The sequence below is a fragment of the Mytilus californianus genome, unplaced genomic scaffold (genome assembly GCF_021869535.1).
Source record: "Mytilus californianus isolate M0D057914Y unplaced genomic scaffold, xbMytCali1.0.p SCAF_5, whole genome shotgun sequence".
In the NCBI taxonomy this organism is placed as follows: domain Eukaryota; kingdom Metazoa; phylum Mollusca; class Bivalvia; order Mytilida; family Mytilidae; genus Mytilus; species Mytilus californianus.
Window position 1 is genome coordinate 94,748,987 of NW_026262701.1, and position 13,255 is coordinate 94,762,241.

General features: G+C 30.4%; 2 long non-coding RNA genes across 2 annotated transcripts in view; both read left to right on the forward strand.

Moving 5' to 3' along the window:
• The first annotated feature begins 5,116 nt into the window (after positions 1 to 5,116).
• Positions 5,117 to 7,168, forward strand: LOC127700283 (uncharacterized). Its single transcript, XR_007981519.1, has 2 exons — positions 5,117 to 6,419; positions 6,620 to 7,168. It is a non-coding gene; the product is annotated as an uncharacterized LOC127700283 (long non-coding RNA).
• A 2,958-nt stretch (positions 7,169 to 10,126) lies between these two features.
• Positions 10,127 to 13,255, forward strand: part of LOC127700286 (uncharacterized) — a 68,893-nt gene continuing 65,764 nt past the window's right edge. The window contains exon 1 of the long non-coding RNA XR_007981522.1: positions 10,127 to 10,192. This is a non-coding gene — a long non-coding RNA (uncharacterized LOC127700286). The remainder of the gene's footprint in view (positions 10,193 to 13,255) is intronic.

A 13,255-nucleotide genomic window follows, 5' to 3' on the forward strand; every position in this document is an offset into this window, starting at 1 on the left:
AGATATTTTTGCCAGAAGATGTCTTGTACAATGATGATTCTTGAGTAAAAATTTTTTTGTGTTAGTCTGACAGTCTTTCCAAAAATATTTTAACCTACAAGTCTGAAAATCGGTCTTCTATCAAATTTCTTAAAATTTATATGGCTTGCGAGACTGGCTAGACAAAACTTTTACTAGCATTTGATGTAGTGCTTGTGGATATTTGTAAAGTCTGGTCTGATGCACATATTCAGTATAACAAAAACTATGTATAAAATGGATATTTTAGTTCAAATATGTAGATTTTCTATATCAGTGACATCACAGATGTCATTTTTGTACTAAAACTTTAGGATACTAAGGTATCATCTTTTTTTTCATTTATCGATAGAGGCGATAAATAAGATCGAGGAATTTTACCGTTTTGCTTTTTCAAAATAAAAGTTCTTATCACACCTCCTCCTTGCTGTGAAAACAGCATTATTGTTGATAATCTTTCTTCAGCAAATAAGTCTGTCAAAACAGCATTATTGTTGATAGTCTTTCTTCAGCAAATAAGTCTGTCAAAACAGCATTATTGTTATTAGTCTTTCTTCAGCAAATAAGTATATTTGACACATTGTAGTTTTATAAATACTCTGTTATCTCTTCAAAAAATCATTGAACTAAAATTCAATATTCTTAAAAGGTATTGTAAATCCCTTGTTCCCAAAAATATAGATTAGGGAGATTACTCTGAATTACTCAGTTACTGTTATTTAACCGAGAAATGTTTATTATAATTGCTTACATTTCATATTAGAATAAGATATGTGAAATTTTACATCAACACAAAAAAGATAATAATAATTAAGGAGTTAAATGTTAAAGTGTTTTGAAATTAATAATAATATTCTCAATTTTAAAGTTTTTGCCATCTTCTGCTGTGGAATTTCTCAAAAACAGAATGTTTGCCTCCATGTGCTTTACAAAATTAAACTGTTATTGCATCAAAAAGATTTCTTGAAAGGATTTAGTATTTTTTTCCATTCAGAAGATCAAGTAATTTTATAGTAAAAGTTGGAACATCTCAATTAATTTAATTTGTGAAAATACTCAAGGATAACTATATGAATATATATTTACTGTTAATATAAAACACTTAAATTTATCTATGGTCAAAACTCATTCAATTATTTAAAATCATTTAAGATTTGAATAGTTTTAAAACGAAAAAGTAAAAATGTTGTCTTTAAACAGATTTTGTAGTATATTACAGTTCAAGTTTTGCCAAAAACAAATTTCAATGTCCCAAAAAAGAAGCAAATCTGATGACAAATATGCCTAGTCATTTTCTAGTTGTAGGAAATTAGGGCTATTCCATAAAAAAATGTAGTGGGGAAGGGTTGAACATCACTTTTTGTATACCTAACGACAGATTATTTTTATTATTTTCATTTGTAACAAAATTGTATTTGCTTCCACCCCTTTCGCCCACAGGAAAAATATTATGAGGTGTCCAAGCTTTCCGTGCATTTGTTCCCTTATTTTTTTGCATGAATTAATTAATTACTGATCACATCTTGTGCGTAAGCTTTTTTTAATCTTTTTAGTCAGAAATTTATTGTACATTACTATATAAATATTTTTTAAAATAGTCAAATTTATTTGAAATAAAAAATGGGTATCTGTGTAGTCTAAGGGAGATAATCTAAACTAAATTCCACCTTCAATAATTTTTCAGAATTTTTTTTATGAAGTCACTTCTTAAGGGCATACAATACAGTTACAGGGGAAGTAATGATCTTGCTAACGTAAAATGCTATTTTTCGCAATGTCAAACTGTGACATATCCAAAACAAATGCATTTTTCTTTTAATCATTAGCTTGGAAATGAGTACATGGACCCCACTTTATTAAAATGATATTTGACTTGATACTTTGTGAAGATTATTTGTACAAATTTTTATAAAAATCACTGATGAATTTTTTTTAAATTAGATAAATGTGCAGCAACAAATGCTGCATTTTCTAAAATCATAAAAAATTAATAAAAATGAATTATTTACAAAGAATTGTTACACAAATTAAGAGCATACTTTTGTAAAGAAGATATTCCAAATCTTTTTACAAAAATCCCCATGTGTTAGGTATGTCTGTCCAAAGGATAGAAATGTCCAAGAAACCAAAATTTTAAGTAAATGTCTAAAATTTCAACCTCATTTATCTCTTAATTTAGCACATGAAGGTATATTTTTTTTATCACATATTTGATTTGACCAAGTGAAAAATAGCTTGTATGCAGATTTTTGTAAAAAAATGATTGTACAATCAAAACTGTATCTTATGCCCTTAAAAAAGTTATACTGGTTTGCTGTTATTTGCCATCATTTATTATTTGCTTAACAAATGTTCAATTTTTTTTTTTAATCAGTATATTTTTTTTAGAAAAAGTTAAAGTTGTATTCAGATTTTGCTTATAAATGCCTTTAATTAAAACTGTCAAGAAATATTATAGTTATTATTATTAGAAATGTTATACAAAGTTTTATAAAAAGTAGGTTTTTTCTTTGTATTAATGAATATATATCATGTATCATGTTTATTAAAGTGGTATTCACTTGTTATAACTTCACTATGAATTGTTTACATTTTATGTTGTCAAGGAAATGATGGAGGTGACAACATCTTTATCAATCCTTTCGTGATGTTTCAATTAAAGGCAAACTGTGGATTCATTTGTTTTCATGGATACCAATTTTCATGGATAAAGGAAAAATTGAATTTTCATGGAGATTTGATTTCGTGGAATGCCAAAGTCTGCATACAAACCTAAAGAAAATTTGCACTTCATTGAACATTTGAATTAGTGGTTCACCTGTACCCACGAAATCCGTGAAAGTTGGTATATCACAAATAATAATGAATCCACATAACATAGTGTAATTACTTCATTGTGTTCATAAGGGTATTTGTTTATGTGGTTATTAGGTTTTTAAGAAGGTTTTGTTATAAGTAATTCGGGTCGATATAGATGGGTACAGCAGGGTATTTGTTTATGTGGTTATTAGGTTTTTAAGTAGGTTTTGTTATTAGTAATTCGGGTCAGTATAGATGGGTACAGCAGGGTATTATAGTTAAGTGAGAACTTCTAATCTACCCTCACTTATGGAACCAATAGCAAAAGTGTTTGCTTAGTAATTTGTACAAGTTGAATGCAACTGTATAAATTTATTAGTCTTTTTATTTATTTTTATTTTTTATTTTCTGTCCAATACTGTAATACATTTTATTTTACTTAAGGAATGACTGTAATATTTTTTCTGTCTATGAAGAAATAACATCAAAAATGTGGTGCACACTGAATAACCCGCGTAGCGGGTTATTTTAAAGTGTGCACCACATTTTTTATGTTATTTCGAATAGACAGAAAAAATATTACAGTCATTTCTTATAATTTAATTCTTAATTCCATTTAAACCGGAGTAAATCATGAAAAAACGTTGATGACGTCAAGGTCACATGACAGAATTATGTGTATGAGCTGATACACAAAACAACGTCAGCCAATCGAAAGACGCGTTACATCCAAAATTAAATTATTTTAATATAGATATAGAAAAATGTTGTATGATTGCTAATGAGACAACACTCCAACAGAGACCAAATGACGTAGAAGTTAGTAACTATAGATTTTTTTTTCTTTTATACTTCTATGAAATATTAATACATTATTATGTAAATCTTGAAATAAGTCAAGTTAAAAAATGTTTTCAATTTTAATAAATAATGTTTCTTAATTATGTTCCTTGATTAAGCAAAACTCTCTCACATTATTAGATTAACTTCAGTTTATTGAATACGATTCAACTTAATCTGTTAAAAATACAATGCTAAATATTAATGTTAAAATATTTACTCATCCTAAATTATGCCACCTGACCTGGGCTGAAATAGCAAATGAACAGGCCCTTATTCAGCCTGATTGGCCAGATTTTTCATTGAAATTAGAATTTTTGATTTAAGGTTTCCTTTTAAAAATTTTTCATTCAAAGTTGAGATATTAACTATACTTCTCTAATTATAAGTAACTTAGGATCAATATTGTCACAATAAGTTACTAGTGTTAAGACATCATAGAAATATGAATACAACCTAATGTTGGGTAAACATCAATGCTGCAGCATAGCCTCTTTCAAGCATTCTGATCAATATTTAAATTGTATTTTGAGCTACAATAATAAAGAAAAAGTGAGACCCTGTTAAATATGGTCAACAGGTCTCATATAAATATTTACTTATTTCTTGAACAAATTCAATATTTCAATCTCTAAAATTTGTCATTTTTTTAAAGAAAATAAAATTTATGCATTTTTTGTCATTTAAAATCTTAGTGAATTTTTATTATAATTGAAAGCAATTCCAATACAATATACTTCATTCCCAAGCCAGATAAGTTTAGAAGGAGAGCTCCTCCTTTAAAGTTTTCCTAAAATGTTGCTTTACCTTCCCCTTATATTTCAAATGTTTGAGAAAAACATGTGTGAAATTTTTTGAATAGGTGAACATTTGAATTAATGGCCTTTGTCAACTCACTGGGCATTGATGTCATACTGATACACCTAGTTAATTGTGAATGCTGTTCTGATTTTTCCTTCCTCCTAAGTCACATTAGTAAAATATGTGGCCTTACATACAGATACATTCTTATTTTATATTTAATATGATAATAAATAACCATCATTGGTTGTAAGATGGAACTATTATGTATATCAAAAACCAAGTCTTTAATCAAATGTTATGTATTTAACTTCATACAGACCTTTTTCTTTTATATTATCTTATCATTATGTGATGAAAATTACAATTAACTGTCAATCTAATTAAAATACAGATCCTTTGTTCAAGCTTTGCTTACATAGATCTGACAACACTCTCTTTTGCTTTCTGTTCTGGTAATCATTACATCAGCCAATACAATTTCATCCTTCATTGTTTTGAAAGTGTGTATCATCAGCATTGAAGACCTGTTGGTGACCTTCTGCTGTTGTCTGTTCTATGGTCGGGTTGTTGTCTCTTTGACACATTCCCCATTTCCATTCTCAATTTTATCAATTCGACAAAACCAAAGGACCCCCCCCCCCCCCCCCCCCCCCCCATGGGTCTTTTTAAAAAACAGAAAGAAGAATGGAGTGTTTTCAGATCATTCTAAGCAAAGCTTGCATGGACACAGGATCTGTATTTTAAATCAGATTGAATTTATTGATATTTGCTGTATCTTCATTTCCTAATTTTTTGTATTTTCCAAAGTAAACTGTTCCCATTCTATCATAACATGAAAGTAATTTACAATACCATTTTAACTGACAAAAAATATAAAAGAACATTTAAATCCTGGTTGAGGCATTATTCCTTATAAATTCAATGTACTAAGATTTTTGTCTACTTTTAAAAGCAATGTTTCCTGTTCATTTATAATATGATACTTTTTCATGCACAAGAAATATAATAGGACCTTGCGATCCTGTGTGAGGAAATATTCATTAAAATTCAATGGACTATGATTTTTTCTTCCTTTTTTAAAAGCAATTTTTCCTGTTTGATCTTTATTATGAAACTTTGAGTCGTATACTTTTTCACTGATAAGAAATATAATAGAACCTATTCATCCTCCTTGATGCAATATTTGTTAGAATTATAATGTACTATAATTATTTCAAATTTGTCTTCTTTTAAACACAATTTTTTCCTGTTCAATCATAATAAAATGAAAGTAATTAGTGGTATAATTTTCAGCTGCAAAATATATTCTGTGGTTTCAATTATTTTCATGCGTACTAATTTTTTCGTATTGATGAAAAATTGTATTTCTATGGTTACTGGATTTTGTGGTGTTGACAAATCCTTCATAAAATCCTATATAAAATTTGTTTCTTTGGTTAGCTATACCCTTGAAAACCATGTAATTTGGTACCCCAAATATAGTTATTCATCCACACTAATATAAGCATTATATCCTGCTTGAGACATTATTCAATAACTAGGAAAAGGAATAGTATTTAATATATTATACTCCAAGGTATTAAAAAACTTGCAAAGTTGCGACAGATCTCTTTAAATGACAAATACTTAAACAATTGGTGATTTTGATTGTCACATTTCTGTCCTTGGATGTATTTATTTATTTATTTATTTAATATTAGTAATCCAACCTAGTTAAACAAGATCTGGAAGAGTTATTGTTGAGACTTGTGTTTGTTCAGAGAGCATGCTTTGTGTATTAAGATATCAATATCAGAGTTGTGACACATACTCTCTACAAGTATTTCTTCAGGGTTTTTATCATTTCTATTTAAGAATTAAAAACATAAGGTGTTTCTGAAATTAAAAAAAGTATGGAAATGATTGAAGCAAAAACTGCTATGAAATTAAATATTATTGCATGATTGATTCTGTTATAGGTGTAAAACCACCAATTCATGACACAGAACGAGCATACATGAAAGTAGTTATTATTTAAAATAAAATAGCTCCTAGGCACAGATGTAACTTTTGAAATTTATAAAATATTTTGTTCATTTTGGGATCACTGTATAACCCTTATTTGATGTTTAGCCTGACTAATAATACAAATATTATAGCATGATTGATTCTGTTATAGGCGTAGAACCACCAATTCATGACACAGAACAAGCATACATGAAAGTAGCTCTTTTTGGCATCAAATAAAAGTTTAAGAAGTTAGGATCACTGTATAACCCTATTGAATGTATAGCCTGACTTATAATACAAAATTGTATAAAATTGAAATAGGAGGGGATATACACCTGTTTCTTAAATCAGAAATACCTGTTTTCATTTTTTTTTTAACCATGTAGAGTGTTCTTAAATGCAATTAATGGTATGTTGATTTTTTCAACACTAGCCAAGATAAGGATTTTTTTAATTTGATTCACCTGTCACTTTGTTTGAACTTGATGTGGTAGAGCTATGATAGCTTGGAATTGCAGAATTTAACTTATAAAACAAATGGGGTCATGACTTAGTGGTTTACTTCCTAATGTATTAATTGTGCCTGTGCCAAGTTTTTTTTTGTATCAACAATCATACATGTATTGAAAAAAAAAATTGTATTTCAAGTAACTTGTTTCGTTTTCTTGTTTATATATGTTGATAGTATAAAATAAAATAATTATGGAATATTTTAAAATGATATCTTTTTGAGCCAACTGATGAGTCTTATGAAGATGAAATATGTGCTGGTATACTAAATTATAAACCTGGTATCTATGATGAGTTTTCACATAAAACAGATGAAGGAGAACAACCTATATGAAATAATGTTATCCATTCCAAGCTATATGAATAAAATTAGAACTTGCAGTAGATGTGAATAAGACAGCAATCCAAAAATGTAATAAGATAAAAAAATATCTAGGGACAACATACACCCTTACACAATAGATACGTGTCCATACTAATGATACAATGTTCATTGCTGTGAATCTTGACAGACAGGAATAAGATAGAAATAGGACAATAAAAAAGAGTTTCAAAGAAAAACGAACACAATGGCTAAAAGACAGGCAAAAGAAAATAATCCATAAACACATCTATCCCACAAAAATACCAGGAGTGAACTCAGGTGTTACATAAGCAGTTAGTGGTAACTTGTGAAATAATTCATCATATTTATCTTCTGGAAGTAATTTTGGAGGAAACCCCCTGTTAAAAATGTCTTTGGTAGAGATTTTACACCATGCCTTCTTGTTATAACTGTTTTGAGTTGTCACTTCGACAAAACATTTCCATGCATCATCAAAAGTGTGATAAAGTAGATATTGATGTCAAGGGATAATTACTTATACAAACTTGAAAACTCCGCTAGATGCTCATTTTTACCAAGCTACACCATTCATTGTATGCCACTTGGTGTCATATCTCAAACGTTAACCATTAACCTTTATACAAATAAATTATAGGCCAGAGTGATCCTCTTTTATAGGATGGTGCTTTAATCGTCTGGATGCATTCTTACACTGAATTATGTTATTGTAAGTTAATAACTTTCTGAGGCTGAACTTGTACCTAAACAGTAAAATCAATGAAGCGATGCGATTAACTATTTATGGCATAACCATAGGGATTTGACTACAGGTCAGATATATAGCCCGTTAATCGTCGATGTGCATAAAAAAAATATATCAAAACCGGATAGAAGGGGTAAACGATTTTTCTTTAATGCAGACGATTAACGGGCTATATATCTGACATAGTGAAGTCCCTATGGGAAACGGGAAAGCTGGAGAGAACGCCCGGAATCAGAATATTAATTTGCCATGTCTTTCTGCGCACTGTTACCCTATGAACTAGCACGTAAAATACGGTTCAGCATGTCGGTCTAGCACAAAGCAGGATTAATATTCATAATATATTAACAGAGACATTATATGTCTCGATCTGATATTAATATGTTCTCGACCTGCATATGCATTTTTACAATTTGTAACTGAACGTAAAACAACAATTCCAACACCATCATCATCATGATTTTATCTCAACATGCAATTACTGAGTATGTACTCAGGTGCTGGATGTTTACTGGATGTATTTTCCGCATGGTTGGCTATATAGCGATGTAGAACTGTAACATTAAGTTAAATTGAACTGAAACCGGACATTGATAAGATCTGATAAGGCTGTGCGTGCAGTTTTTAATTAGTTTTGCGTGAAGTCAACTTTTCAAACCTAGCAACCTGTCACGAAGAAAAACACGCTCAAACATTAAATACGCCCATGATATGATTGACTGTTGCTTTTAATTCTTAACGTCCAGTGGCAAATATTTCACGCAACTCTAAGACGAGAACAAATCAACAATGTATACAACAGGTAAGTCCTGCAAGGTATTGGGTGGAAAATTTGGACTGGAACTTGCAAATGACGGTTGAATAAGGACAGAAATTTTGCCTTTCAGCAAACTACCTCCGGACCCTTCTAAGAATTGTTATACGGGTTCTTCAACTTGAAAAGAGAGTGACACGGGGCACGGAATAAAAATTGCCAATCGGAAAGAACGCGGCTGCGTATTTATATATCCCGCACAACCAAAGCGGACGCCCCACTTCGGCAAGAGTTTTAAAGTTGGACTGGAGAGGTCCAGGGACGATCCTATTTAGATTACACAGTCAACCCTTGGGGTTCGTCCATTGTTAACTAAATATGCATACAGTCTGTGAAAACGAAAAAGTCGAAAAAATAAATAGCAGTGTATAAAACATAGCACTAAAGAATAAGTACAAACATGGGTGATCTCAGGTGTTCTGGAAGGGTAAGCACGTCCTGCTCCGGGTGTGGCATTCGTCGTTTTGTCCATGGCACGTACAACTTCGATAATAAGTCTCATTCGGTGATGTCACAATCTAAGAACATAAAGTAACATGCAACATTCATAGGTACTTGGGGACAGGACAATTTTTTTTAGCCCTCCCCCTTTTTATCTCTTCCAAAATCCGTTATTTTTTGGTTTTCTATTAATTTCAATATTATATATAATATATCAGAGACCGCTGTGGATAGTAAACTTGAAATTGATAGTAAATATCAATTGCAAGTTATTTCTAGTATATTTATGTTCATAATGTACAGTAAAACTCGAAAATAATTGATAGAAAACCACAAAAAAAAAACCAAAAACAATGGATTTTGGAAAAAAGGGGGAGAGGTAAAAAGAATTGTCCTGTCCTGTCCCGAAGTACCCATGGTAACAATTCTTGTTCAAAAAGTTTACCTTTCAAACTACATATCAGTATTAATGTTTTTTTATTTGGAACCAAATATTATTTAGGACATACTAATGACTGATATGATTTTTTTTTTTTAAATTTCGATTGAAAAAAATTACGCTATGACGTTGCCGATGCAAAGCTCATCTGCCATGTCACCCGTACCAAATGTTTTTTGACGTCGTCTGTTTCAAAGCGATTTTAAAAAAATGATTTAGCAAGTTGTTTTCCTACATAAGCGACATACTTTGTCAAAGTAAGAGAACATGATATCATTTTGATGATGCACATACTGACTTATTTTATTGTATAGTAATATTAAGATTAACTACACATTTCCGTTTTTTTTCTAACGGAAGATGTGCATGTAAACTTAACTGATAGTTATTGCTGTATTTGTTAAATCAATGTGTTTACAACCATTGCTTATCATTCATCTGTTTTGTCTGGTAAGTCCTTCCTTGTTCGTTAACTAATGTACTATAACATAAAGCATTTGTTTGTTTTTACCCTTTTAAGGTCAAGTTACAGTAAATGGGCCATGTCATGGATTTTGGGAAAAATTTGCATGCACCTTTGGCTCGTTGGTTTTATAATGAAAAACGAAAAAAAAAGCATTTACCTATTTTTATTTTCTGAAATATTACTGATTGAATTCTTTCAAAATAGATGAACATTTGTATAGAAAGCACATAAAATCGGCGAAAAACGTTCTTAAATCTGCCTTAAAATCACCAAAACTCCAATTTCAAAGTCCATAGATTTTTCTTAAAAATTATGTATGTTGTTGATACAAAATGCAAAATGATCATAGGGTCACCGACTTCGTTTTTACGGTATAAAGGGGTGTTCTGGGAGAAAAAATACCACAAAACGTCGAAATAAGCGTAATCAGGTAATGTCATTGCTTTGAAAGCCGTAAAACGTCGATTATTGACGTTTTTCACTATCAGCTAGGTAATAGATTGGATTCTATGGTTATTTTTATCATATAAAGGGATAATACACGCAGGATATATTATCTCCACCGCTATAACTTAAAAACCACAACTCTTTATCCGTATGAGACCAACAGGGCTTCGTTCAAAACCATACACAAATTATAGAAAAACTGTCCAGATCTATATTACAGTTTAAACAAGGACAATCCAAATGGCAAATATTTTCTATGAACTCCGAAAACACACAACTTAACTAACAACAAAGCCTCCCCAATTCTCAAGATCGTTCATAATAAATTAAAACATGCAATATGTTGATAAGGTTGCTGCAACAAAGTTGAAGTTCGAGCAGGGGTCAATGGTCCGGGTTAAACCTTTTCATCATTTTACAGTCCTTCCTGCTTGACCAAACACCATCAGCTTTTGTATACAAAATAAACTCGCAAAGAAAATGAACCCTATTAATTTTTATTGGCCAGAGATCGAAAGTCAAGCCTAGGACAAAGGACTGGGAGTTGAAATATAATCCGAGGCAATCTTGTTATAGACAATCCGTATATTAAAAGGCTGACCCTTCCGATTTTCAAGGTCAAAATTTTATTTTCCTGGTGATCTGGATAGAGACCATCGCCATATGTTGAGAGTTAAGTGCTATGCATTATCACTGTAAGTGCGATCATTTCTGATGTGGGATATTTGGAGGTGCGATGAACTTTCATTGTGGTTTTATATGATAATTTGACATGCAAAAACTGACAATATTCATTTGATAACTTTGATATTAATGATATTTACAATTCAACATACAAACTAATCGTACATGCTTACATGTACTTGAATTTACACGGGATAGAACCGCCGTACAGTTGATTCCGGACTTTGTGTGCGTTCTTCAGGGATAAACAACAATTATTATTTTCATTTGTATACACAAATATATTGTACACGTTGTATGCATGTTTAGTCATCAATATAAATTAAAGAATTCCAATTTTAAATCGAACTGTACTTACTGAATGATAAGCACACGTATGTTTACAAACATTTATCAAAGCGAATCCCTTAAAATGCTTCACAAATGCAAATATTAAATAACTTTGGATAACAACTGATATATTTACAGATAGTGAGCGTATCTTCCTCCAGAATATATCCCGCATACCTAGTTCATTGTAACTATTATTTTTTCTAAAATAGTTACCAGTTTTATATTTTTTGTTACTGTACGGTTCTTCTGACATTGTTTAGATTGTGAGCAAGTCGGCTGAATTATCTCTATCTGATGAAAATGAATAAGATTCCTACTGTGCAAATGCATCACATATACAATAGAAATGAGTCGCCCCTACAGTGAAAATGAAAGTAGTGTATCATTATTCGACAGTATTCATTAAAAAATCATCAATTTTCGTTTGTTTTTTTGTCATTCTACACCAGAAATACATGACACATACAGTAAAAACGGTATTTCAGGATTCGCACTATATATACACTGATTAAGGAAAAATATCATGCTAACTGATTTTCGTAAAAAAACCAAAATCATAGAATTTGCTTGAGGTATTCTTAATAAATGCAATCTGAAATCAAAATTAAAATTAAAATGCAAATGGTTAGTGTTTCATTTTTCAATACTTACACAAAACAACTGAAATTGCATGTCACATTAATTTTTTAAATCTTTTAGTCTTAACTTTTCTGTATATTGATAAGACTTATGATATTTAAGTAATTAAATATAATGTTCCCGATGGTCCTTTGTGTAATAATTTCCCCGAAATCTATAATACTGTTGAGCAATGTTTTGGAGGCAGATCGGTCTACTAGATGTCGCATAAAGTTTCTACATTTGAGGAAGAACAGTGCTGATGACTTGCCGCTGTAAATTAGGATCTTGGCGTTATATGTTTGTTACTAGATTTCCCACTGACAGTAGGAATTTCACATTAGGGATCATGTAGCAATTTACATTTGCATATTACGAAAAAAATAAACGACTTCCAGTCATGGTGATACATGTACCATGTATGTTAAGAATGTGTTATCTTAGAGATATAATAAACCTATTCTATACAAAACCTTAATCTCAGGTTTTTAGAAATTGTTAAATATGACAACTTTGATTTCATTGTTATCCTCCTACTTTTCCATGAACAACCCTTACATTATCAAACCAATAATTATTTAGATACTTTCATCTTTATTTTCACATTATTAAACACAACTGATATATTGAAACTATCTAAAAAGATACTGTAAATAATCTTAAGACGGTCTGTTAATTCCAAATAGAAACGAATCCACGAAACGAAACTGACCCGGGACGTAAGGTATTGATGCAAACCTATTTTATACAAAACCTTAATCTCAGGTTTTTAGAAATTGTTAAATATGACAACTTTGATTTCATTGTTATCCTCCTACTTTTCCATGTACAACCCTTACATTATCAAACCAATAATTATTTAGATACTTTCATCTTTATTTTCACATTATTAAACACAACTGAAATATTGAAACTATCTAAAAAGATTTAAGCCTCAGATATAATAAGGATTAAATATGATTTTG